At 40.3% G+C, this 27,308-nt stretch overlaps 1 protein-coding gene across 1 annotated transcript in view; it reads left to right on the top strand.

Annotated features, from left to right (window-relative positions):
* LOC122795418 (sulfotransferase 6B1-like) overlaps positions 1-27,308 on the top strand; it is a 460,444-nt gene that overhangs the window by 14,762 nt on the left and 418,374 nt on the right. The gene's annotated exons all lie outside the window — the stretch shown is intronic.

A 27,308-nucleotide genomic window follows, 5' to 3' on the forward strand; every position in this document is an offset into this window, starting at 1 on the left:
AGAATCTATTTCTTGGAAGTCCAGGTGAAAGTAGATGGCCTGTGTCTTACCAAGTTTGCTGCTGGTTGCAAACTGGGTGCAGCCACTGAGTCCCCAGATGATATTAACATATTACGAAAGGGGCTAACACAGACAAATGATTGGTGCCAAAGCCACGGACTAAAACTAAATGCAAAAAAGTACATTATTATTCCCTCTCACAAAGAGGAAGTCCCTGCAAATTACAGTATTGACAGCATCCCCTTAAAATGAAAGCCAGTGGTGTAAGATTTGGGAACACAGGTTGATAGCAATCTATGCTTCCATCACCATGTGTCCACAGTGGTAAGGAAAGCCTTCTACGTTCCATATCTCACAAGTAAGGGCATCACACCTAAGACTAAGGATATACTCGACCCTCATCAGACACCTACAGCAGCTGGAGAGACCACAGAGGTTTCTCAGCAGGAAAATTCAGAGCTTCCAAAACCTAACTTACATGGAAAGACTACAAACACTGTCACTGTACTTTGTATCCTACAGGCTGCTGAGAGGTGACTTGTGTCTGGCTTACAGAGCAGTCTGTGACCCTGCCCTAATGGAAATGCTACACATCCGCAAGTCAAATAGGGCAAGAGCCACTCACTCCAGGAATCTCAACCTAGTGCGTGACATTAAAAGGACATGCTAGAGGGACAGATATATCTCCCAGAGATTGCTGCTCCTCCAGAATAAACTCCGAATTCAAGTGAAGCAGAGCTCCTCAATAACCCTATTCAAGCTCAACCTAGACAATTGAATGGGAGACCATAAATTCACCCCGGGGATGGCACCTGTGTCCTTCATGGGCAGGGGGACTCCATGCTGATCATAGACTCGCTCTGCAAATAATGACCATTTAACCATGGTCAATTAGGGAACACAGGTATAACATGGCTAGGCTTGTAAAGGTCTTAGGGCTAGTAACCTCCTATGACCCTACAAACTGCTGCCAGACTTGGTACCATTAAAAGCAGACTTTCAGTTCTCTCAGTCTCCAATTACATAGAGTGCGACTCCATCCAAGTCTTTTAATTAAACCAAAGTTCTCAGATCACACTAAGGAGCTTGTTTGTGATGAATGCATATCATGTAGTCTCTAACATGTGTTTTTTATTTTATTCAAAGGCACAGTGAACTGACCATATTTTAATAGAATAAACTGAACAAAAACTCTGATCTCAGAAATGTTATAGCCATTTGGTGATGTTTTCTTAGTTTTACAAATATTTACTTTTCTGCTATATAATTTCATTTATATTTATACGTTTACACTTTTTAGCTCTGACATACAGAAAGTGAGACCTATTATCTATTGCTCTTGCACTTTTTTATCACCCCTGTGTCTGTATGGACTTAAATATTCAAAAGCAATATTTTCCTTCACTGTGTTGCCAAAAAAGGAAGTAGTTGCTTTGCAAATAATTACAAAGTTTGAAGGAAAACATTTGTTACTCTGTGAATTATCAAAGTGAATGTACCATTACATAAATTGTACAGAGCCATGTCTAATTATGTTTCCTTGCATCTCACAATATTTAACTTTGCACTTTTACCAGCAAATACTTGGCTTTGTGTTCTCCCAGTTCTGTTCTGTGAATTCCATGCTCATGTCCTGTGATACTTCCTTGCATGATGGTCATCTGACCATGTACAGTTACCAGCACATGATTTCTTTTAGTCAAATTCTTCTTTAGTCTCCTCTGTTTTTCCTTATTTTATTTTCTTGCCACTTGTTTCCAACAAATTAAGATGGGCTTTTACATATTATGACCCAAAACAGTGCAGTATGCAACAGGGAAGTAATGGGGTCACACATATACTGCATTAAAGAATGTGACTTCGAAAAACATTGGTGCAACTCTCTCCAACCAAGACTGAACCTGACAATCAAAAGGAGAAGGTAAACACTTGCACCACACCACACTCATCACATAGTCCCACTAAACCCACAAAAATCCACACATAGAAACACAAAAACATTTGCGGAGGCTCTCAGAAATTTTCTGCCCAAGCAACAGTGACCGACCTCCAAAGCAGAAATGCAAGCAACCTCCATCCCCCAACACAACCCAAATGACACATAGCCAACAAACTCAGTGTGCCACTCAACCACAGCCCATAAGGCAAAACAACATATCCAACACACTAGTCAGAGGTGACTCTATAGTCAGACACACTGATGTCCCACTCACCAGGCTAAACAAGGAGAAGGTTACTGTCAGCTGCCTGTCTGGTGCCAGGATCCGCCACATAACCCACGCACTCAGGTCACTCCACAACAAGTACAAATTTGACTCTGTCATTGTCCATGTTGGTGTGAATGACCTGAGATGTACTTCCGTAGACTACATGAAGAGACATGGAAGAACTCTCCTATCTTGTAGCCCAGGCAGGTATGCCCCTAGGCCTGAGTAACATCCTGCCATCGCCCAGAATGATACCACAGTACAAAGACAAAATGATTGACTTCAACACTTGGCTAAGCTTCTGGTGTCATTCTAAGGGGATCCAGTATCTGTCTGCCTGGAACGACGTGGTCGATAGACCACAATGATTTGCCAGAGATGGCCTGCACCTGTCACCCCTGGGATTCCGTATACTGGCTAAGGCTCTTGCTGCCCCTATAGTGCCTTTTTAGGCAAGGTTCAAATGACAAATTCACCACCATAACCGGTACAGGCAAGCAAAAACTGAGGGTAATACCACTCAATGCTAGAAGTCTAAACCTCAAAATCCACTCACTCAAGGCACTCCTTAAAATGGAGAACATCAATATATCTGCAGTGACTGAGACCTGGTTCAAGGCTCCAGAGAGCACCCCTGCATTACCAGGCTATAATTCATACCACACCTTTCAGCCATCTAACTGGACCAGAACACTAAAGGCGGAGGTGTGTCCATAGTCATTAAGGATATCCACACCTCCAGGCTAATTGCTCAGCATAATGCATCCGAGATTATCCAAGTGCAACTAACTCTGGGCAAAACTGCAATCCAAATTGTAGCTTGCTACAGATCCCCACCATGCCCCAGAATTCCCACTCCTCTTTTTTTTATATACTGGAAAATATTAGGGTTCAACTAAACATCCTAATAATGGGCAATTTCAACTACCCCACCATTAACTGGGAAAACTACTCATGCACCAACTCCTTCATTCAACACATTCTGCAATTCATAAATTCCAATTCCCTGGATCAGCTTATCCACACCCCCACCAGGGCAACAATATCCTAGAACATGATAAAAAACGCTCAACCATTTCACCACACAAGTTATAAATATAACCAAACAGCAAGAAGCAGGACCACACAAAAAAGAAGTTTTAATTTTTTACTCCACCAGTGGTACCTTGGCTATTTGCCTTCAACGGATAAAATACAGTGTCAAACAACCAACATTTATACACAGGTTCAAGCCCCAGTCAATTCAATTAAACTAATTAATTAAACAATTAAATAATATATTTCACTTTTTTAAATGTTTAAAGTGCTAGTAACACATTTATTAAAAGCAACCATCATAAACATTAAACATAGCTGACTTTTTAAATTTCATCAACTTTTTAAATAACCTACTTAATATAATTAATTATGATAATATTTTGGCACAAACTGTTTCATCCAGAGGGGGTGATATAGTGAAAAAGCTGAATGAATTAGAAAGTAAGTTAATTCTCAACAATGGAACATTATTTCCTAGGGGGTCTTAATCCTGAGGTAAATTTGTAAATGTGTGAATTAACATGCTTATTTGATTGTATTTAAATTCTTGCACTTAAATGTTTTTTATAAATATTTAAAGAATAACTAAAATGTATTGAATTTATTATCATAATTATTTTTTTATGTTTTTTGTGTGGTCCTGCTTCTTGCTGTTTGGTCATATTTACAACAATATCCTAGACCTAGTCATTACCAACATAAGTGACTGGTGTTCCACACCTGAAGTCAACTCCTCGGTCAGATCTGACCATAAGCTAATCACCCTAGATATCCACATCCCGCCCCCACCCCCATTAAGGAAACCTCCATAAAAAATTTTCTCCAAAGCCAACTTCATGCTTCTTAAGACAGAAGTGGCGAACTTCATAACACCTATGCAGATGGACAATACAGTTACGACTGCTGAATCCTACACAAATGGACTCTATAAGCACTTACACGAGTGCATGGATCGTGCTATCCCTAACAGAACCAAGATGCTATCCTCCAAAAAAAGAAGCCAATCTAGTGGTCCCCTGCCATAAACAAACTCTACAACAGAAGGAAGAAACTGTTGCAAAAGAGAGTAAAATCTCATGCGTGGAGGAGCTCCCTGGTCAGCCTCAGTAAGAAGCTGAGATCCCCTCATAAACTCCTCCAAAGCTAGTTACGAAAACAAAATCACCACTGATTCTAAGGGCAATCACAAAGCATTCTATCTTCTTCTTCTTCTTCTTTCGGCTTTTCCCGGTTAGGGGTCGCCACAGCGGATCATCTGCTCATGATTGACAGTCGAGTTTTACAGTGTCGAGTTACCAGCCCGGCACCCAACCTTCCACAGAAGGTACACACTTTCACCTAGGGCCAATTTAGAGTGTCCAATCCACCTACTGCATGTCTTTGGGATGTGGGAGGAAACCAGAGCACCCGGAGGAAACCCATGCAACCACAGGGAGGACATGCAGACTCTGCACAGAAGGCACCCAGCCGAGAATCGAACCAGAGAACCTCTTGCTGTGAGGTGGTAGTGCTAACCGCTGCACCACCGTGGCTGCCAAATCACAAAGCATTCTATAGCTATATCAATAATCTCAGTTAAAACATCCAGATTTGCACTGAGCTACAGCACAATGGCATGAAAATTACAGAAGCAACTGATATTGCCAACAACCTGGCAGATAGGTTCAGTGCTAAATTTACTCCCCCCCTCTCTCACCCCCTAAACGGCCCATATCTATACCGGAAGAATGCAGAGTCCCTGTAATCACAGCTACGCAGGTATAAACTGCACTGTCTAAAGCCAAGAACACAGCATCCATGGGACCGCACAACATCCCAGGCTGCATTTTACACGAACTTCAGAATGAACTGGCTCCCCACCTAAGTACCATGTTCAATCATAGCCTCATGTCAGGCTTTGTGCCCACTGAATAGTGCACAGCAACAGTTATCCCACTCCACAAAGGGCGAGCCACCACAGACCCCGGGAACTATCTCCCTATTAGCCTGGCGAGCCTGGTCTGCAAGGCCATGGAACATATCATCATGGAACTTATAAACAAAGACATTGGTAACCTCCAAACGCTGGACCCCACCCAGTTCGGCTTTGTGAAAGGCAGATCATGTCTCCTGAACCTGACTGACTTCTTTGAAGCAGTCACCAAAGCCATAGACGAGGGTAAGGTGATTCACACAGCCTATCTTGACCTCGCCAAGGCTTTCAACACCATCCCCCATTCTGGAATTATAGATAAACTCACTAAACTAGGTATAAATCCCTACATCACAAAATGGGTTGCAAACTGGCTCACTGACAGAACCCACATTGTAAAAGTTGCAGACTCCAAATCCAACTTCAAACCAATGACAAGTGGAGTAACACAGGGTTCAGTCCTGGGTCCTCTCCTGTTTGGTATCTACTTCTCTGAAGTATAGGCTAACACAGAAGGTCTCTGGCTAATGAAGTTCACAGATGACTGCAAACTAGGAGCCATAGTCGAGTCCCCAAATGATGTGGACATCCTACAGAAGGGCCTCACTGAGACAGATGCCTGGTGTCCGAGCCATGGCCTCAAGCACAATGCCAAAAAGTGTATTGTCATCCCTTTTGGTAAAAACTCTGTACCCATGAGCCACCACATAGGCGGCAATCTACTTAACACCAAAAGTGTGCTAAGAGACCTTGGGACCAAGGTGGACAGTAGTCTCTCCTTTGATAATCACATCGCCACAGTGGTCAGGAAATCCTTCTACATGACACACCCCTTGCACAAAATGGTTCTCATCCGGGAGAAAAAGAGGTCATTGTTCCCCTGTACGCATCACTAATTAGACCCATTATAGAGTACAATGCCCCTTTTGGGATGCACCTCACAAGACATCTACAACAGCTGGAAAGGCCACAGAAGTACCTCAAAAAGAGGATTACTGGCCTCAATCAGATGCCCTATGCTGACCATCTCAAAAAACTCCAGCTTTACTCCATAGCATATCACCTACTTCGAGGTGGTCTCTGCCTAACATACAAAGCTATGTTAAACCCAGAGCTGTTGGACATGCTCCATCTAAAGAAATCCCAGTCCTTCTGAGCTACATGCTCTAGGGACCTAAACCTTGTCACCACAATAAACAGAACATGCTGGAAGGATATATTCCTGTCCCAGAGACTTCCCATACTCTGGAACAAGCTACCCATCTATATCAAACAAAGCTCCTCATTAGCACGCTTCAAGAAGAATCTTGATGAGTGGATGGGAAATAGATAATTCACCCCAGGGATCACTTCTGTGGCTCTGCTTGACAGGGGCATAGAAAAATAACTTTCTGGGTGGCAAAAGCCAGGGAACCTTGTTGGCTAGGCTTACTCAGGTCCTTGAGCCAATAGCCTAGTACCCACCTATGAACATATCTTCATGATACTTGAAGTTCTAGGATCACCACAGGGAATGCCTCTGATTTCATCTCGGATCACTTAACCTTACTGCACAAGAATGTTTTGTGGAAAACAAATGCTTTTAATTTTATAAGTATAAATTATACTTGTACTAGTTATAGAAACCCAAACCCGGAACGTTTATGCCTTCCATAGCGAAGGTCCTAATACAGGAGAAAATAATAACTGAAGGAGTAAAACCACCCAAGACTAAGGTACTATTCAACCCCTAGCTGTCAGGGGTCTGTCTTAACGTTCCTAGGCCACAGCTCCGCTGCTATAGTATAGATTCTTCTTAGGGTGAAGTAGTGACCACTTCTATTCTCCTCAAGGTAAGAGAGGGTAGTGTATGATGCCAGGCACTATATATGTCACAGTCGCTTCCAGGGCCACAGCACTGACTGGCACAGATATTCTCATACATAAATTATTAGACGATTTCTGTTCTTCCTTCAGAGTGGTACTGGTATTCTCAAATAAGAATTTGTTTCTTTTTCTTACCTAAATAACCGCTATGACTGATAAGGTCCTGTTTTTACTCTGGAGATCTGAAATGTGAACTTTTTTTCTCTTTTTTGCCTAAATAACCACTGTGGCTGATGAGGGCCTGTTTTCACCTCTAGAATAGAAATGTTAGGCCTCCATATCCACTCAGTTTCCACTTTTGGCCACAGGGCAAAGCCTGTGGACATCAAATTGTGTCCTCTGACATTTAAACAGCAGGAGTTTGGCACACCTCACTCCACTAAGAACTGGCCCTGTGCATCTCCCCTCATACTATATTGACTAATTTTAATCTTGCTCTATTTTCACCACTACCTACAATGCTTCAAACCAATATGCTACAACTTTGTGTACCCACTGCACTACTCCACCTCTCTTGCTATGGTATCTCTTCCATACTGACAAATAATACCACTGATAACCTACATTTACCTTACCGTAACTAACCACAGATCCCCCACAAGTATCACTTTACCACTACTGTTCTACTTTCTATGACCTCCTTAACTACAGATGCATCAAGTCAAAGTCCTTGCCAACAAATATTATAGTAATACCTAATCTAAAATGTAAATAGCACTTTTAGACACAGCAATTTAATCTAAAAAAACAGTGGTGACATTCATCCCGACCCTGGCCCCCCTAAACAGCAACCCAATAATTTGGCCAACACAACTAAAAATGCTTCTAGATCTGCTTCCCGATCTACCTCTGAGTCCAAATTCCTGCTTCTAAACATGAATGTTAGATGTATATTTAACAAAATGCAAGACATTCATGCATGCCTAGCACTTCCGTCCTCTAATGTACTGGTCACTACTGACACCTGGTTAAAGAAACACATAGTAGATAATGAGGGCACTGACCCTGGATTTAATATTCTTAGGCTTGACAGGAAAAACAAGTGGGATGAGGGCACTGACCCTGGATTTAATATTCTTAGGCTTGACAGGAAAAACAAGTGGGATGAGGGCACTGACCCTGGATTTAATATTCTTAGGCTTGACAGGAAAAACAAGTGGGTTGGTGGTCTTGCCACTGTTTGCAAAAACTGGTCAAAAATTACTCCACTCCCCATACAGATCCCAAAATTTTACAATGCGGAACTCTTCATATCACTCTTCAAAATCATCAATAGAAAATCTGTATGCAGTTCAGCTATTTATATTCCATCTGGTAACAACAGTTCAACAGCAGAATATTTCCTCTGCGGGATATCACACTACATTTACCAAGATACTACAACAGAAAATCACCTGTACTGGATATTTCATCATATTCAACAAGACACTATTAAACTAGATGTCCTCCACTTCAGCTGTCAGCTGATCAACAATGACACTGTCTCAGAATCAATTAACTTATATGACTTTACAAAGCTCATCACTTCTGCTACGAGAAACAATTTGAATTCTTGTCATCAAACCAAATACAAACTCCTATGTAAAAAAATCAGAGACTTTTTTTAGTCATCACTAAACAAATTAATACATCCTGGCCAAACCACCACACCCTGTCCTCCACAGAGGCAGCACATCGACAGACTTTTCCAGCTGTAGACCTATTGTCATTTTATCTCTTTGTGCAAAATACAAGAAAAATGCATCCATTCAAAACGTATGCAGCACATTAACTTTAACAACCTCCTGTCCAAAACCCATCATGGTTTTAGACCTCACCATTGTACTACCACTGCTCACCTCAGCTTCACCAGTATCATAAACCCAACGTAGGAGTGATGGCAAGTTGATATCTTCACTATTCTTAGTCATCAAAAGCATTTAACACCATGTACCTTCAACATCTTCTTAATAAACTTCATTCCTCCCAACATCTTAGCACGAAAAATCTTAACAAAGTCAAAAATAATGGGGGAACAAAGGTCCAAAACTAGGGGCAAATTTTAAATATCGCTCTTATAAACATAGAAAGTTGCTGGAATAAAAAGGTTTTGTGTTACCATCCATTTTCTGAAGGATATGAAGTCTGAGACTCAAATGTCTGTTCTTTAGTGAATTCACTTCTCTGTGATTTGCCAGAAATTCACAAATTTTATGAAGAACAGACCAAAAATATGAGTTGAAAATCTATATAGTTAAGAGGTATGTTGACCTTTCTTCCCTCTGTCTTATCCAGCCTTCTCTCTCATGATTCCATAACTATCTGACTAACAGGCAGCAAGCAGTTAAATGGAAGCAAACCTTTTCTCCTTCCCACTATTGACTGTTGTCATTTCAACATGTTTATAAACAGACTACATACAGCCACCAACATCACTAGCATAGGTCAGTATGCTGACAGCTCAACCTTTATATGTGCTGCCTCATCCCTACCAGGCTGACAGCACTAAAGGACATCATCCAACATTCTTTCACTGCTGTTGAAACTTGGCTAACTGCCTACTTTTAAATCCTAAAAAATAAACTTATGCTCTACATTTGTAAACAATACCAAAATGAAGTACAATTTTTTTAAATAATTTCAACCAACAGCACAAAAATTGAATCTAACCCAAACAAAACTTCTAGGTATCTTAATTGATAACAGCCTCACATATGACCAGCACATAAAACAAGCCGTTTAAAATGCACCAGAAACTCAGCTCCCTCTTTAGAACCAAACACTGTCTGATAGATGATGCAAGACAAACACTAGTTACTACCTACCTTTTCCCATCTCTGCTATATGCCCCATCTAGTCATACAAACCTAAATAAAGCACTTACAGCTAATCTCTCCACCTGTTGCAATAAATTAGCCAACTTTACTACAAACCTTACATGTAGGACTTATGATTGCAGAGCCATGAAACAACTCAACTGGCTTGAGCTATCCAACTGTTTAACATACCCACAACTTATTACTGCACACAATTGTATACATGCACCAGAAAATGTCCAAAACTAAAAAGTGCCCTGCAGCACTACTGCCCAGGTAAAAACCTTTGCTCAACCCATAAGCCCTTTGTAATCGCATCAAAGTCGAATAACTCAGCACGAGTCTCACTTTACTGCTATTATGTATCTAAACTCTGGAACACTATCCCAACATACATAAAACAGACCATGAAATTTTCCGCTTTCAAACCTTTACTTAAATAACATCTAAACTGTATGTGGTCGAGCACATGCTATTCCTTTGAGTAATTATATTTTATTTTGTTATCTCATACCCTCGTCCCTTTATAACCTTGATCTCCACAGTTTCCCCTCTGCCCTCTTTTACACAACAATACTTTCTACCACTCCTTCTTGATTTCCTTTATCTTTTAATCTCCTTATTACTTTCCGGGTTCTTTCTGACCTTCCTTCTTATATTCAGCTCCCTCAAATACTTTCCACCACTGTCTTATAAACAGGTTCTATGTCAAAAGGTACCCTACTAGCCTTACTCGAACTGTCCTTGACTTATCAGCTAAACAGTCCTCTCTCCCTCTTCCATTTTTTGCTTACTATCTACTTACTGACTAATGTTTCACACTCCTTATCCCAGTACTATAGACCTGTCACCCTTATCCAAAATCTTGGAAAAATGTATTCATTTTCAACTTACTATATATAATACCTGTCATAAACTCTCACCTTCAAACATGGTTTCAGACCCAACAACAATGCAACCACTGTTCTGCGGTTCACAGATATAATAAATTACAATGGAAGTTCGGGTCTCCTATCCTCTGGATCTGTCCAAGGAATTCATCACAGCCACACCCCAAATTCTCCTGAATAAACTCTCTTTATATGGGCTATCACCCTCCTCACTTAACTGGGTTCTTGGTAACCTCAATAATGTGGCCCAATCAGAGAAATGGCAAGATGAGTTCTCCTGTCTCCGTCTTGCATCCATCAAAGTACCACAAGGCTCCATCCTAAGGCCACTACTGGAAGTTCGGGTCTCCTATCCTCTGGATCTGTCCAAGGAATTCATCACAGCCACACCCCAAATTCTCCTGAATAAACTCTCTTTATATGGGCTATCACCCTCCTCACTTAACTGGGTTCTTGGTAACCTCAATAATGTGTCCCAATCAGAGAAATGGCAAGATGAGTTCTCCTGTCTCCATCTTGCATCCATCAAAGTACCACAAGGCTCCATCCTAAGGCCACTACTGTTTATTTATCAATGACATAAACACAGGAGCCAAAGAGGCCACCATAGTACAATACACCAATGATTCAGCTCTATGTGCTAATACACTACCTGTGCTCCAAACAATCACCCATAAATCATTCTCCTCCATAGAAGCTTGGTTCCTCAACTCACAACCCCTCCTGAATCCGAAAAAAAATACTGCTGTTCACCCTAACTCTCTTTCTCTCTCTTTCTCTCTGTCTCTGCCCAAAAAACTACCTTCAGTATACTGTCATCCAAGACCAATGTAGAATTGGAATCCCACAGTAAAGTACTAGGTATATTATAGACGACCACCTGAAATTTGATGTCCAGCTTCATTAATAAAGAAGACACACCAAAAGCTAAGCTTCTACTCCCTACTCTATTTTGTGCCTCTCCTAACCAATCTCATCTCCTTTCTGTCATCAAAGTAGAACAATGCTACAGTAAAGTAGCCAAATTTGCAACCAACCAACCAATAGTATAGATCACATCACTGCCTGTTTTTAAAACAACTAAATGGCTGAAACTAAATGATATTACATGCACCACGTTTCATATATCTGTAATAACAGGAGTGTGAATGTATGTAATCAATATACCAAGTCTGAGGCTGTGTTACCTTAGAGTATACCCTGCCTTGGGTTACAGCAATCATAGAGTTAGTATATATAGGTACTGTAGCATGGGTTTGGGGGCACAGCCTCCCATTTCAGGGGTGTAGTGGTCAGAAGCTCCATAGAAGTGTGCTTCTAAGGAGTTACACTGAATTCAACTTATAGTATAGTTCCATTGACATCACACTTTATTTTTACAAGTTACAGGGCTCATAATTAATGGTCTTGTCCTTCAGTGTAGCTTTGCAGAAGGGTCTGGATACCCAAGTTCCCCAAGACCCTCCCCTATTCACAGGGGTACAGTGCCGACATTACAGTTCTACCCAGCACTGCTTGTCTTTAATTATACTAGTTGTTATGCAGCACATAAGAATAAAAGTACAATTGGAATAATTTGAAAAAAAAAATGGTAGTCAGCCTTCTTTGGCTTTAAAAGATAACTTCTGCATCAAGCAGCCACAAGGAAAATAGACCAGTATAGCTTGAGTACATGATTTAGACTTTCCATGACACTCTATGTAATAATGTGGGTGCACATATGCATTTCAGCTACATGGTAATGTCTCATTCTCAAGTTTTGTGGCCCTTTTCTCACATCACTTGTAACTCAAATTCAATAGGATAACATCAAAGGTACACTAACCCTAATTATTTTATAGATATTCCTCATGATTATGACAACCAGTGATGGTTGCTAATGAACCTTTTACTGCATGGCACTTGGTCTATGAATATGACAAACTTTATGCTCTCTGTGTCATATTCTATCACCACAGCTCCCAGATGCACAGTGTAGGTGTGATTGATATCTGCATTGCTGTTACACTCAGGAAACTCTGTAATGACATCCCAGTTTTTGCTGCCATGTACACCCAAGGCATCTTTTTTAGAAGCAAACTTATTTGTCAGTTTTATTACAACAAATACATTTATAGGTAGTTGCATTCTTATTGTGAAGCATAATAACATTCAGCTTTGCATATATTTCCATAAGCCTTGATTACAACAGCAGCCATCTTCTCTCTTGGGTACTACTGTTCTTCACTGCAGTTGCATAACTTAATGTTTTCCATGGCACTGTCCTAAACAGTTTTAATTTTTCATTATTTAAGAGAGAAGTCATGTAATACATGCATAATTTATATCAGCTTCAATATTCTCTTGTCTTGGGAGAAAGTTTGTTATATACTTAAGCCAAGCAAGTCACATTACAGCAAACATTTGTCACCTTATTGTAACTGCCAAGTTCAGCAAAACAAAATGAACAATGTCTTCCAAAAAGACATGACTATAAAGTATGAATCAAGACTGTTATTAAAATATCACACTGTTCTAGTGCTTTAGCACAAGCCTTCAGTGAATCTTTAATTATGACTCTGTGTCCAACACATTCACTAACAGTACATTTCTTCTTATAACTTCTCCTGTAATTTACTGTCATTGTACACCCTTTTACTTTTGCAGTGTTTTCTAACTTATCACCAAAAGATCCCTACATCAGTAAACAGAAATCTGTGCCTGTTACACCGTCCCATAAGAACTTGGTAATGAAAAATCTAGAAGTACATCCGCTGGTTGCTCTATCACTTGGTGTCTAACCATCCCCCTACCTGTTTGCTTTCTTTATCCAATGCTATGTAAATCACATTCCATGTCTATTGCATTTTTCTTTCTTCAATTTACAGCTCTGCCATAGGGATAAGATATTAATATATAATGTCACTTCTTTCACGCTCCTGCACATACAGCTTCACTTGCTTTGTACACTTTGCGGTCTGTAGCATGTCCCTCCCTGCTTCAGCCAAAATGTCACATCATCCACCTGTTGTTATATTGGGATGGGGAAAACTGTTATCATTTCCTTAACCCACATGTTTTGTAAATAAATCCATCATTACTCTTATTTTATTCAGTCAGTAAAGCACATTTAGCATAACTGGTGGGCTCATTTCATGGCACATATTTGTCACTTTCTCACTGTAATAAAGTTCCAATCTTGTACCACTAATTAAAAAAGAAATACAAAGAAGATACCTTTTCTAATGTCAGGACACAATTCTTCCAGTAAACTTTCTACATCCCGAGGTAATTTTCTTTTAGTGCCTTAATGCCCGGACTGAACTATTAACATTTAGCGTCTCACTCACTGTGCAAAACCCAACATTTACATTTTGAGGCAGATCATTTCCTAATGATTTATTACTCCATATACTTAAATTCAGCTTGCTTATGTTAAACTTTTTTTTTCAGTCAGACATTTCCATATGATTAAATTCTATCTTGTACAACAATATGTAAGCAATTACAAAAATAATTCTACTCTCAAGTAAATGCAAGCATTAAGCCAGCAATACTGGGCTGTGTCTGCAAATGATCTATTGAATTGGTCTATTGCAATGGTCTTTTGGATGAGTGTGCTTCCCAGGTAAACTAACTAAGAAATAAATAAGGTCCTAAATAGTACCTTTGTCAGAATAAGCAGCATTCATTCAGTAAACTTTTGTAACGTACTATTTCTCAACATTCGTGGCATCATTTTTTAGTTTCCTTAATCTAAGGTGCTTAGATCACCACATAGTATTTCCTTGAAATCTTGTACATACATTTTATTGACGTTGCATACTTTTTGTGTTTAATTAACATTCTTAATGAAATATTTTCCTAAGTGTCTTCATATCTGAGTTAACATGATTGCTAATACTGTGATTAATTTTCATCCAAGTTTGTAATATCTAAATAGTCCAGATATATTATTGTGTGTAAAACCTAATAATACAAATGTTTATTCACCATACCTTCTGTCTTGATTACCTTTCAGCATAATATATGCATATACCTAAAAAAACCTATTAAATAATACATTCTAATCACTTAAACTTGCGCAGAATTATCAACTGTAAAGTTGAGCAACACATTATGTCAATAAGTAATGCTCCTCACATCTTTCAAGGATTATCCCTTTATAGGATCTTGAGATATAAATCAGTCCAGTAGTCATATTCACCTTGTCAAATAACCACCCCAGGCCGACCACCTCTTTTAAGGAGAGTGAGGCTTGTAAGTCCTAATGTAAATTTAAAGGTGCCCATCCAATCATCGAAGTTTGAAGGAAGACCAGCAGTCACATTGCTTAACCTGTAAAAGGAGTCTAGTCCTGAGCAGGGGGAGACGCTGGGTAATGAACCGATCCCTGCAAAGTAAGTTTTCTTGTTTTACTTATGTCCATTAAGATCCGCAGTTCTACTGTTAGCTGCATTGTTTGACTTTCCAAGAAGAAGGCGATTGAGAATAATAGGATCCGTAATTTCATAGTAACTGAGGCAAACATTTCCCAGTAGAAATCTATAGAACACAGAATGTGGGAACAAGGCTTCCACTCATTTCTGGAAACTCAGATGCTTCAGGTCATTTATTTTGGTTAGGAATTTCTTTGTTTTTTTTGAGTTTTTGTATGTGTCTAGTAAGGTACATGCCAAGGGGTTCAATGTATTCTATACTGGGTCTGATCAGAGCTGACTAAGGGAGAATGATCACCATATTTCATAAGTATCTTTATAGAATATTCATTCAGACTTTTGAGATAACATGGTTGCTAACAATACAATTAATATTTCACTTTATTTCCCAACTGCAACTTTTAAACAGCAAAGAATATTACTTTTGAATGCAAGTGTCTGTTTATTGGGTATTCCTACCTTAGAAATAGAAAAAGGAAAACAAAGGAAGACTTTGAACCCCCCTTCATACTATATTACTCTTTCAAATTATGTTTTTTATCAAGTGGTTAATATTTAAGCATGTTCTAGATGGGACTCAAATTTTTCATTTTCATATGGCTAACCCTTTACCATATGCTGCAGAACATAAACTGTCCTTAGTAATATTATCCTATTATTTAACCAGGTCTAGTCACGCAAACCCCACACCAGTGGCATTATGGGATACAGCAATGACTACAACTTAGGGGACCCAGGCTCAATTAGCAGTTCACCCAACTGACAGCAGCATGGAAGGATGGGCATTACCATCCTGGGTGGGGAGGGGCTGTCCTTTGGGCATCTCCTGTAATGATCCCTGGTGGAGGCTGGGAATGTCACACTTGGGAAATGTAGTCTAAGAGGGGATAGGATGTAGCTATTAGACCTGGCGATGGACATGTGTGCCAAAAGAATGATGCAGTGGTGAGAAGAAGTGGTCAAAAATAAAGTCTAGTCATAAAACTCAGCATTAGCACAACATTATTAATGTATTCTAATAAATATAAAATTGTAAAACCAGATCTACACAGTTGTCATACTTTCAACAATTTTCAAAAGTAAAATATTAAAAAGGTCATTTACCATGGTACATAGACCAGATTTTCACCCTTTCACTCTTTCATATCTAAACTTTAATGTCCATACTTGTACTACTGTCCAGTCCATAGCTTGACCTGTAAAATATTCACATCTATCTAACCACTTACTTTCACGAACTTCATGGATAAATGGATGCCTCTTCTCACTTGAATCAGATCTGTCTTCCCATTCATCCTCTGTTTCTTAACTAAAATCAGTATCTGAGTTGGCAAAAAAATAGTTTATTTGGACTAGTGCACTGCCCTAGTAAACAAGTCGGTATCAGCATCACACCCTTTTTCCCTTTTTGTACATGGGGTCAGGGTGTCACATCAACAATAACTAAGTCATTTAGAGATACTGTCTAGATAAATAAAATAAGTAAGTAATGTCAAACTGCTGGTGAAGATGGGAAGCAGTGAAGCTGGACTTTATAGCAGCTCTGCCTTATGTAGCTCTAATAGTCCCTAGTTTTAAAGAAATTAATATAATGTGTCTCATATGACCTCTTGTTAAAATGGTTGAAACTGAACGAGGTGAAATTTCATGTCATTTTGGAGAGAAAAAGAAATTAATAAAAAATTAGTGAGCACTGATATGGAATGGGTAATGAAGGAATCAAACAGCACATATGGAAGTAGCAGCCAAAAGACAGATACTCTACACGTTTGTCACAGTAATGATAGAGCTTACTAAAATAAATAAATGGGTTGGGAGGGTGGCCTAATGGTTAAGGTGTTTGCCTTACAAACACAAGGTGCAGGGTTTGAGTCTCACAAGGGATAATTGGCTAGGCTTAAAATGGCTCGCAAGCACAGTTAGCTTAGTATGAATCTATGAACCTATGAACCAGCAGGTAGAACAACTGAATGAGGAAGCATCTCTAAAAGCTAAAGAGACCGAGGAGGCCATCCCTCAGCACCCTGATCAGATTTGCAAGGTAATGCAGAATCCTAGAGATACTGATCACAAAGAGCTGGAGGATGAATCCTCACAATAAGAGCTAGAATTAAAATGCAAAGATTTGAAAGACGAGGAAAGTAGGGAAAACTTGATATTTTCAGGTATATCCAATAAAGCAAAAAGATAGAGACTGTACTGTGCTGTGTTTGTGACTAAAAAGTTGGTAAAGTGGACTGACACACCAGTATAGGATATTAAAATTGAACATGTACTTGGTGTATCTTCCCACACTGTATAGGAGGAATATGCTTGGCCAGTCCGCAGCACGGCTAGCCACCCAGCAGCGTGAACATTGTCTCTAGATGATGGTGACTATTGATGTGATATCCCAACTCAATCTGTAAAAATTGGAAAAAGGTGTTGTGGATGGAGGACTGGATGAATGCTCGACCAGTATTGTGGTAATTTGCTATTTGTGCATTGAAGGAGAGAATGAAAGCCACCTTGAGAACAGTAGCTCAGGTAGTAAAAGTAGCTGCAAATAGAGTGAATTGTGATCATGATTACAGTGCTTACAGGTGGAAGCAGATGGCAGACGTCCTGGGTTTGATAACGCTGAGTTGGCAGCAAACAATCAAGTTTGGATTGGTCTATCTAGCTATATTTAGACTCTTTCTTCCAGAGCATCCAGTGTCTATAGCCAGATGAAGCTTTGAAAAGGGTAAAGGTGATTTTGCAGGAACTGACATCAACAACAACAGGTGCATAAAGTGCAAAGTGGACAGAAGCAGCTTAATAGGTTGCCCAAGCCTTGCCCAAGCCAGTAAGTCACTTAGAGCAATTTATCTTCTTTAATGCCAGGTTAAGAGAGAGAAAGAGTGGAACTGTCCCCCAGAATGATCTATCCCATTGTGGAGACCCATTAATCAGAAGCAATAAATGGGAAAGCTCACAGAAGGACTTATCTTGCAACTGACACATGACATTAAATAACCTGACCCCTCTGGAAACCGCACAACACTTCTGATATGTAGAGGTCTGTTTAAATCATCATATTAACTTACAACATCATGTTGATTTAACAGAAGTCAAAATCAACTCCTAGCTTTTCTTGGCTACTAAGATTTCTCAGTTTCTTTCTTCCTTTCTTTAGTTCTTTCTTTCTGCCCAGGGAAGGATAGCTGTCGGCCAAGGGGTGCTTCTTTCACAACTAGTATATGGGCTTATAAAAATAACCCCTCTACCCTATGAGTCTCTGTGAACAACATCTGCAAAGTCATCATATGTGCTCCCAGGAGACTACACAACTGTCACATGCTGGCCAAAGCCTTTTGGCTGCCTATCACTTGCAGGATAAAACTGTTAACAGGATTTCTGTTTTTCAGACATACTGACCTTGAGTCTTTCTCCTTCTTGTCCAACTGGCTATTTCCCCAGATCTCTTCTTTCACCCATAGATCCCTGTCTTCCAGCATAACATCCCTTCAGACTCCTAAAACAGAGCTGATTTGCAGAGGTCACAGTTTATCCATCCTAGTGCCACAGATCTGGAAATCCCTTCTCACCTTTCTAAAGGAAATACACTTCCTGAAAGTCATTCAGTAAGGCCGTGAAACAATTCCATCTTGCTCATGCTACAAAACTAGTACAATTACCGGATTCTACAAGCTACTCCTCTTCAGCTCTTCAACAGAATGACACGTCTCATAGAGCAGCAACTGCCATTGGTTGCCAAACCCTACACTACTCAATTAAGCAAGACTGTCTGTATATTATGTGCAGAACGTCTATTTCTTCTACTTTCTTTACCTGTTCTGCTGGTGATGATAACTCCTTTATCATTTATATTGAAATATTTCTGCACTGATTACTTCTTCCCTCGGGTGCAACAAATATTGAAAGATCGATCCTTCCAATGTCAAAACTCAATTTCGACTGCAAAACACATGAAATCCGATGACTGAAAACAACATCAAACCTCTGGACGTGCCCCCTCTACAGGAGCCTTGCTAGCCTTTGTTCCTGTGTCCAGGTAGGGAATTTCAAGAGTCAATAAAATTAACTTTTGTAGGTTTACAGTGAGAAATTTTAGTATTTTGCAGTTATGATTCTGAGTTTTGTCACTGGAAGGATCGACCTTCCAATAGTAAACCTTTTTTCCCTATATCTAATTGTGTCACTTGTAATTTTGTTATTTGTCTTATTTTTCTTTACCTTCAATTTTGTTATGTTGGAAGTTGCAGTTTTAGGATTATGTTACAATTTTATTATTTATTTATTTTTGTTCTCCGAGATTTAACCGGTAAACATTACAAATTTAAATAAATAAGCAAATAAATAAAGCAACCATACCCTGAAGACCCTCAGGACGGGAACTGTTGCTAATTGACAACATAAATTTACTGCTGGGGCATTGCCTATATATTTTTTTTTTCACATTTTTTTTATTTTCTCATTCTTTTGTATAGAATAAATAGTAGGAATGGGAATATGGATGATCTAAAGTAGTGCATGTTGAGTGGTTTCTCACCACAGTTAAAATTGTATAAAAATGATAGCTGTAAATATGCGTATCTCAATACTGATATCAAACAAAATTAAGTCTTACAAGTGCACTTACAGTTGGGTAAGTGGATTATTGTTCCAGTGTTATAGTAAATAGTGTAGAAATGTATGTGTGTGTGTTTTAATGGTGCTGTTGTGAAATTATGTCTTAAAGTGAATGTGGTGAATAATTTTCTTTTCTTATTTATTTATTTGTTGATACTGTTAAAAAGGTCATTGGCTTACATCTAAGTGGTTTGATTATGTGGTTAGGTTGGAAAATACAGAGTGAGACCAATTACTGTTAGATTATAAAGAATAAGAAGGGTCACATAGGATCATAAGATCATAGGAGGTTACTAGGCTAATGATCCTAGGGCTCTTTCAAGCCTAACCAAGTTGTACCATTATTTCCAAGATCAGCTCCTATTGCCCCTGTCCAAGAGGGACACAGGTCGAACCCCCATGGTGAATTTACGGTTACCCATCCAGTTGTCCAGATTGCATTTGAAGAGGGCCAATGAGGTGCTCTGTTTGACATGAAGTGGGAGTCTGTTTCAAAGGTGTGGTAATCTGTGGGAGAAAAATCTGTCCCTCCAGCAGTTTCTGTTAATGTCACATATCAGGTTAAGATCTGTAGTGTGAGTAACCCGTGTACCATTTGACTTGCGGATATGCAGCATTTCCAGTAAAGCAGGGTCAAAGATGGCCTTATAATCAAGACAGAGATCGTCTCTGAGTAGTCTGTATGAAACCGAATAAAGTGACAGTGATTTCAGGTGATCCTCATAGAACACATGCTGAAGACCTTGAATTTTCCTTGTGAGGAACCTTTGTGGTCTCTCCGATTGCTGCAGGTGCTTGGAAAGGTGCATACCAAAAGGGGCATTGTACTCAGTTATTGGCCTGATGAGGGAAGAATACAGGGAGGTTATAACTTCTTTTTTTCTGGAGGCAACGCCCTTATGAAATGAGACCGACCCCCAAATATGACTGAAGATGCCCAATCCGCTTATCTGGACTAGTTTGAATCTATCAAGCTTCAACCCTTTACCCTGATCCTGGATGACTTTAACTACCCAAACATAGATTTGAAGAACTACTCATGCCAGAACACAGATGGCCAAAGATTCCTTGATTTTTGTCAATGCAAATGCCTTGAAACAGCTAGTTGATACCCTCATAAGAGGTGATAATATCTTGGACTTGGTATTAACCAACATGAGTAACCACTGCAGCATCCCTACAGTATCATCCTCCCTGGTAAGATCTGACCATAAAGTGGTCACTTTCAAAGTCAGCATCTTCCCAAACCTCCCTCTAGCTAGAATCAGATGTAAAAACTTCTCCAAAGTCCATTGCAACCTCCAGAGGGATGGTATAAACAGCTTCACAGCCCACTCCCCCTATGTAGGAACTGGCACCAATATCCAAAACTACATCAAAGTATTATACGAGCATTTATAAAGATGCATGGATTCAGGCATACTCGACATGACTAAATCATCCTCCGCAAGGAAGAGTAAACTTGTCTGGTGGACATCCGCAATAAATAAACTCTATAACAAAAGGAAAAAAAATTGTTGTCCAAGACCAAGAAGGAGCAGGTGCCCAATTGGAAGCAATGTCTCCTTAGCCTGAACAAGCAAATAAGAACACTAGTGAAATCCTCCAAAGCAAACTTCAAGTCCATACTGGCCACATCTACTAGAGACAGTCATAAGCCCTTCTTCACAACTTCAAAGAAAGCACCCAGATCTGTTCAGAACTGGTGCTCAGGGATACCACATATACAAATGCTGTAGATATAGCAAACTTGCTGGCTGACAGATTCAATGAAAGCTTCACCTCTCTGTCCCCCCATCAGTAAATCAAGGACATCCCCAGTATCTGCCCCCTTCCCCTTATATCTACGGAACAGGTCATCACTGCTCTCTCAAAGGCAAACAGCCTCCATGGGACCTGATAACACCCCACGCTGTGTCCTACATGAACTCAGGCAGGAACGTGCAGCACCATTAGGTGCCCTATTCAACCAAAGCCTGAGTACCATTTTTGTGCCAGCTGAGTGGAGAACAGCCAGTCTCATCCCTTTACACAAAAGTGGAGCGTCCACCGATCTGGGCAATTATAGACCCATCAGCCTAACTAGCCTGATCTGCAAGGCCATGAAACGGATTATCATTGACCTCATTAGCAAGCACAATGGCAACCTCCAAACACTCAATCCCACACAGTTTGGCTTCGTCAAGGGGAGATCATGTTTGTTAAATTTGGTTGACTTCTTTGAGACAGTCAGCAAAGCCATGGATGAGGGGAAGACGGCGCACACCACCTACCTTTGTCTGGCCAAAGCCTTCAACACTATTCCCCACTCAGGTATAATAGATAAACTCTCTCAACTAGGCTTCAATCCATATGTTACCAGATGGGAAGCAAACTGGCTCACTGATAGATGCCACATAGTCAAAATAGGGGAAGCCACCTCAAGCATTAGACCCGTAAAAAATGACGTACCCCAGGGTTTGGTCTTGGGGCCTCTGTTATTTGGGATATACTTTTCTGAGGTGCAGGCCAAAACCAGTGGGCTATGGTTGACCAAGTGTGTAGATGACTGCAAGCTGGGTGGGGTCATTAATTCCCCTATTGATGTGGACATCTTCCAAGAGGATCTCACTCAGACTTGTGCCAGAAATATGGCCTCAAGCTAAATACCAAAATATGCATCATAATCCCCTTTGGGGAGAGTGATGTCCCCACAAGTGATCACATTAATAACAATGTCCTAAGCATGCAATCAGTCGTGAGGGATTTGGGCACCCAGGTTGATAGCAACCAGACTTTTGACCACCATGTTGCTTCCGTTGTACTGAAAGCCTTCTACATGACCCACCTCATAAGTAAGGGTATCTCATCCAGGGACAAGGAGGTCATAACATCCAGGTATTCTTCCCTTAGAAGGCCCATTATTGAGTACAACACCCCTTTTGGCATGTACCTCACAAAGTACATGCAGCAGGAGCCGGACAGACCACAGAAGTTCCTCACCAGGAGAATCCAGGACCTCAAACATCTACCATACACAGGTAGGCTAAAAGCTCTATCCCTCTACTCAGTTTCATACAGACTCCTCAGAGGTGACCTCTGTCTAGCATACAAATGAAATCATGGACCCCGCCTTTATGGGACTGCTGCATATCTGAAAGTCAAGCTCCACTCGAGTAACCCGCATGTGTGGCCTCATCCTGGTCTATGACATCAACAGGACTTGTTGGCAGGACATATTTGTGTCCTAGAGACTCCCCCATCTGTGGAATAGACTCCATCTCCATGTTAGCCAGAGTACTTCTTTACCCCTTTTTCAGCGCAACCTGGATAACTGGATGGGAAACAGAAAATACACCACTGGGATTCCACCCGTGTCCCTGCTGGACAGGGTCATTGGGTACTGACTTGTCTAAACATGGGCTAAACTCTTGGCTAGGCTTATAAGGGTGTCAGGGCTAATAGCTTAGTAACCTCCTATGATCCTATGAGCAATGTAGAATGCCCTTCTTACCACTCTGGATACATGGTGATTAAAGGTAAGGTTGCTGTCAACCTGTGTGCCTAGGTCTCTCACTAGTGAGTGCATACTTAGGGTGCTGTTATTGATGTGATAGTTAGCAGGAACATCACTCTTACTGAAAGGGATGATAACACATTTTTTTTGCATTGAGTTTAAGGCCTTGACTTTGCACCAATCATTTGTTTGTGTAAGACATCTTGTAGGATGTTGAAATTGTTTGGAGATTCTATAACCACTCCCATTTTGCAGTCATCAGCAAACTTTGTCAGCCACAGACCTTTAGTTTTAGCTTGTACTTTGGAGAAATAGATTCCAAATAGCAGAGGTCCCAGGACTAACCCTTGTGGAGCACCACTGGTTACAGGTCTGCTGTTGGAGGTGGATTCCCCTATTTTGACTGTATGAGTTCTGTCAGTGAGCCAGTTAGTGACCCATCTAATGATATAAGGGTTGATACCTAGCTGGGTGAGTTTGTTAATGATGCCTGAGTGGGGGATAGTGTCAGTGTTTAAGCTGAGGTGGTAGTGTTTCTTGTTTAGGGCTCGCTTCCTCTTACTCATAACAATTTCTTCCTCTTATTGTAAAATTGTAAAGCCTGTTAATGGCAGTTGTCCACCAGGCAGGTTTGCTCTTCCTTGAGGAGCTTGTTTTGGTCCACTCATGTACAGCCAATGCAGTTATGCAAGTATTTGTATAAAGCATTTGTGTAGAACTCAGCATGGTTGCCAGTTCCACCTGAGGGTGGAGGTGCAGTGAAGCTATTTATACCATCCTGTAAGAGATTATAGTCTGCTTTGTAGAAGTTTTTTAGTTTAGTTGCTGCTGGGGGGAGGGGGTCAAGTGTGGTAGTTACTTCAAATGAGCTAATTTGTGGTCAGATCTCACATACATAGCTGCTGTACATTTACTCTGTGTATTAAGCATGGTGGGTCTAACGTACTGGCCTTGTGAAGAGAGCTTATGATGACTGCAATCCACCTCTACATAGAGACATTCAGTCTCTCCTTCTTGGAAGCACCTATGTAAATATAATGGAAATTGTTGTTTTTTTTTTGTTTGTTTTAAATCTTTTAAAACATGTCAAGGATGTGTTTAGACTCCTGGAATGGTTGGCTTTTCAGATTTACAGTGCTAGTGGAAGATTGGAACACTGAGCACTACTTTACTGGCCCTGGGAAAAATAATGGCCAGATGTTTTTTAAGGAAATGGGAATTACAAGTATAACTAATTAATTCCCTGAGATGAGTGGTCATTTATACATGTTATTCCTTTACTTGACTTGATAACATACAGTATTTGTTACTGCAGAATACCTATTTGATTAGTTAATTTACCAGACCATGCCACTTTAATTGGTACAGTGGGGTTGAAGTCCCTACATTCACCTGCAGTAATATGCTTGGACCTCTAGTAGTGCAGGGGTTGACCTTTTCTTTTGAGATTTGGTTGAAGGACATGTACAGTCAGGATAGGAAAGAAGGATATTTGATTGGTGTAGGAATGAGATTTAGTAAAGAGTATAAACAGGTCTAGTTTGCTGGCATGTGTTAATCAGACTAAAAGACAGATTTTTAACAAAGTTATAAATTTGCAGCAGTAAATAAAATCTCTCATTTCTAGTTCCAGGGAGGAGGATTCAGACTGGGAAACCCTGTTTTTTCCCTTACAATACACCTAGATAACATGCAGGAAGTTAAGGCTCTGTATACAGTGAACGTCCTGAAACTCTGGTATTTTAAATAATTCATTTCAGCGCTAAGATCATTGTTGGCTTGGCTCAGATATCAAATGGCTAGATGATTAATTATTCAAGTGGATCATTCCTCACCATGGAAGGATGTGATCTTACCAGAGCAGTTTATGGATGCCTTCAGGATGTTCTTTGTAGAGTTGTATAGTCTTGAATTGAGCCAGCAACCCAGAGAGGATGCAAAGCCTAGATATTTTAGAAGAGTGTATATGCCCACATTAATGCAAGAACAATTTCATGAATGAGGAAATATAAAACATTCTAAAAGATGTTAAGTCCAGGAAATCTCCAGGCTCAGATATTTTACAAGCCGAGATCTATAAAAATTTGGGGAAGGCCTTTATACAGGACTTTTTGGTAATGGCTAATGAGGTGCTTCTGCCCAAGAGGATCCCAGAGAGTTGGGAGGCAGCTTTGATCTCTGAACTACCGAAACCAGAGTTTCATTGTATTGACCTGTTTCAGTATTGAACTCAGATTACAAGGTTGTTTTGATAACCTTTTCACATTGAGTTGTCCAGTGGCTTCCACAGTTGATAAACCAAGATCAGACTGGGTTTGTGCGTGGCAGACAGGTTTTTGACAATATAAATAAGACTCTACTGATAGAAAATGCCAGTAGAGCTAACATGTCCTTGTTAATTCTTAGTTTCCATGCCAGAAAAGCTTTTTAGGTTTGTAGGTTCATAGGTATATACTAGACTAATGACCACCTGAGCCTTTATTAGCCTAGCCATGCAACCCAATCCAGTTATGTCCCCTTGTAACATGCATCTAAATTGAAGGGATATGTTAGGAGGAGTGTGTTAGTTCGGGGGTTTCAAAAATGTTATGTAGGGGGTATGTTAGCTAGGAAATGTATACTGTTGGCCTGTGCCTGTAGGAGACATGAGGGCCAGCCTGGGGGGAATTTACAGTTTTCCATCCGATGTTAGTTAGGGAATGTTTACAGTTGGCGTCTGTCTATAAGAGACATGGGGGCCAGCACTGGGATGAGTTTATGATTTCCCATCCAATGGTCAAGGTTACATTTGAGTAGGGATGGAGATGGATTCTGCTTCCCATGGGTGTGGAGTCTATTCCAGAGCATGAGGATCCTTTGAGACACATATCTGTCTCATCAGCATGTTCTATTTATGTTTCAAGTAAAGTTTAAATCCCTGGATCTAGTGTTTCTGATGCTGTTTGTTTTGTGGATGTGCACAAGCTCCATCTGGGCTGGATCAAAGGATGCCTTGTATGCTATGCACAGATTGCCTCTCACCAACCTATAGGAGGCAGATTTTAGAGACAGGGCTCTAAGGTGATCTGTATAAGACAATGTGTTAATACCCTGGATTCTCTCAGTGACTAACGTCTGTGGGTGTTCTAACTGTTGTATATGCCTAATCCACATGCTAAAGGGGCCATTTTACTTAGTGAGGGGTGAGATAAGGGCCAAGAAGAGTGTTACTGTAACTTCCTTGGACCTGGATGTCATACTCTTACTTATAGGTTGGGCAACATGGAATGATTTTCGTACCACCTTGGCTACATGTTGATCAAATGCCAGATTACTGTCTACGTATGTACTCAGATCTCTAACTACTGAGTCATCTCTTAGGGTTGTCTTATCAATGGAGTAATTTGCCTAGGGTGATGTTTTCCCAAAAAACATTATAATCTATGGCTTTGGCACCAGTCATTCGTCTGCATTAGACATTCCTATAGGATGTTGGTGTCATGGGGGGAATTTATGATAGCTCTTAATATGCAGTCATCTGTAAACTTGGTGAGCCAGGGAGCCTTGACATTAGCCTTGACCTCTGAGAAGTAGATATCAAACAGAAGTGGGCCCAGCATGGAGCCCTGTGGTACTCTGCCTCTTGGTGGAGGTTGTCTCACCAGTCCTGACTTCTTGGTCCTATCTGTGAGCCTCCTGGCAGTCCATTGAGTTATGTATGGATTTATTCTAGCTCCATGAGTTTGACTAAAATGCCTGAGTGGGTTATTGCATCAAATGCCTTCACCAGAACTAGGTAGGTGGCATGCACCATTTTCCCTTCATCCACTGCCTTTGTTACCTTCTTAAAAAAGTGTACTAGAATAAGTAGGCATGACCTTCTCCTGATAAAATCAAACTGGGATGGGTCCAGCATCTGTAGGTTGCCAGTGTCTTTTTGTTGACTATTTTCATGGCTTTGCATATTAGACTAGTTAGACTAATAAGTCTAGTTTCTGGGGTCAGTTGATGATCCATCCTTGTGAAGGGGGATAACTGTTGACATCCTCAATCCTCTTGGTAAGTAGCCTGTTTTGAAGCTGCAGTTGAAAAG

Source organism: Protopterus annectens, chromosome 1.part0 (genome assembly GCF_019279795.1).
Source record: "Protopterus annectens isolate FY-2018-M chromosome 1.part0, PAN1.0, whole genome shotgun sequence".
NCBI classification, from domain to species: domain Eukaryota; kingdom Metazoa; phylum Chordata; order Ceratodontiformes; family Protopteridae; genus Protopterus; species Protopterus annectens.